The following is a 2,493-nucleotide window of genomic DNA, read 5'->3' on the forward strand; positions in this document are numbered from 1 at the left end:
GGGAAGGAATTCAGTTCATGGTTTGAAACAAAATTGAAAATACCTTTATCCTGAAAAACCACCTTCTTGCCTGGGGACCACTCTGTCTTTTTAGGACTAGCAAATTAGCTACAAGATTAGAAATTACAATTTAGGGGTCATGCAGCCTGGGGATAACATCACTATTGTAAAACCTAAGATCAGTGCTTGAGATATTTTGCAGATCCTGCCCTTGATGGATCAGCTGACAACACCCAGACCAATAACCTGGCTCAACCAGTTCTGCCATCCCACCCAGGAACAGAAGACAGCAAGAAAACCTCGCTTCCACCCACAATTATTCCAACTCCAACCTGACCAACCAGCACTCTCCACTGCCCAAGCTCCTGTCTACCAAATTATCTTTAAAAACTCTGATCCCTAAATGTTCGGCAAGACTGATTTGAGTAATAATAAACCTCCAGTCTCCTGCACAGCTGGCTCTTCGTGACTCTTCCTCCATTGCAATTCCCCTGTCTTGATAAAGTGGCACTGTCTAGGCAGCAGGCAAGGAGAACCCATTGGGCGGTTACAGTTCTTGAAAGTTTCTAAAGTGTTTTATATCATTTTATGCCATTTAAAGTAAAATTGACCTTATTAAATTCTGCACGAAGAAGGGATGGCCTATAGGAGTTGTGGCTGGCTTATAACCACACATATGAGTTAGCTTTAATGACTGCTAAAGTAAATTTAAGGCTGGTGCAATGGCTCACCCCTGTAAACCCAATATTTTGGGAGCTCAAGGCAGGCGGGTCACCTGAGGCCAGGAGTTTGGGACCAGCCTGGCAAACATGGTGAAGCCCCAACTCTATTAAAAAAATACACACACCTTAATCCCAGCTACTTGCAGGAGAATCACTTGAACCCAGGAGGTGGAGGTTGCAGTGAGCCAAGATTGCACCATTGCTCTCCAGCCTAGGCAATAAGAGTGAAACTCCGTCTTAGAAATAAATAAATAAATATAAAAACAAATTTAGGTACTTAACCAACACCTAACGTAAACTTGCCTTTGTGTGCTCCAAAACTTTGCAGTTTTTGTGAAAATATTTCACATATCTTGATGTTTGTTACATATTTATTCCCATTCATTTAAAAAGTTTACATGACAGTTTCAATTTGTGCTAAACATGTGAATTGCTTGGGTTAATGGATCAGTAACTTATTTCTATTTAAAAAAAAAGTGTAAATCTTTGAGAAAATGATTCTTTTGGAAAGTGTTGTTTTTTTTTTTTTTTTTGACACAGGGTCTCACTCTGTTACCCAGGCTGGAGCGCAGTGGCACAATCATAGTTCACTGCAACTCCTGGCCTCAAGGGATCCTCCTGCTTCAGCCTCCCAAACAGCTGTGACAGACGTGTGCCACCACTTCCGGCTTATTTATTTTTATTTTTGTAGTAATGGGCATCTCTCTATGTTGCCCAGGTTCCTCAGCTCAAGTGATCCTCCCACCTCTGCCTCCCAAAGTACTGGGATTACAAACATAAGCCATTGTGCCCTGCTGGGAAAGTGTATTTTGAAATACTTATCATTGAATCCTTGGTGAAATACTACATATAGCTTTATTTTGGAGAGAAATATTACTAAGGTGAAAAGTGCTGTTGGATTTAGTCTCTTAGAGATTCATATTGTGTTATACTTAGGATAAATCAAGTCTTCCATGAAAGTCTCATCTCTTACAGTTCTAGGAAGAAGTGGTGGTACACATTTGTCCCAGCTACTCGGGAGGTTGAAGCAGGAGGATACCTTGACTAACTTATTTTTATTTAAAAAAGTCTAAGTCTTTGAGATAGTGATTCTTTTGGGAAGTGTATTTGTCCTGTAGAGTTTCCCACATTCTGAATTCTGTTAATTTTATCCTTTTATATTGTTTTACAGATTTCTCTACCCTGCCTTTTATAAATAACTGGTAGTTAGATCTAGAGGCTTGATTAAATTTAGATTTTTAACTTTTTTTTTTTGGCCTAGAATACTTCATAGGTAGTGCTATATGTTCCTATTGTGTTATGACAGGAGGGGCATATCTGGGAGTCTTACTTTTAGTGATGTTAAGATTGATCAGTGGGTTTAAGTGTTGCCAACCTGATCCATTTATTATAAAATTCCCCATCATCATTTCAATGAATGATTTTAGCATTTTTAAAAAGAATGTGAAATTTCAGGCTCAGAAGTTTTTCATAGCAGATCCTCGAATAACATTTCTTTCAACGGTGTTTCAACACTGATGAAAAAAGAAAATTATTATACTTCCCAGCCAGGGCCACTGTGTATGTGGAATTTGCATGTTCTCCGCATGTCAGCGTGAGTTTCCGCCAGGTATTCTGGTTTCCTCCCACATCTCAAAGATGTGTATGTAAGGCTCATTGGCCTGTCTAAACGGTCTCAGAATGAGTGTGTGTGTGTGTGAGAGAGAGAGAGAGAGAGAGAGAGAGTGTGTGTGTGTGTGTGTGTGTGTGTGTGTGCTCTACAATGGAATGG

The sequence above is a fragment of the Saimiri boliviensis genome, chromosome 1 (assembly GCF_048565385.1).
Source record: "Saimiri boliviensis isolate mSaiBol1 chromosome 1, mSaiBol1.pri, whole genome shotgun sequence".
Classification (NCBI taxonomy): Eukaryota; Metazoa; Chordata; class Mammalia; order Primates; family Cebidae; genus Saimiri; species Saimiri boliviensis.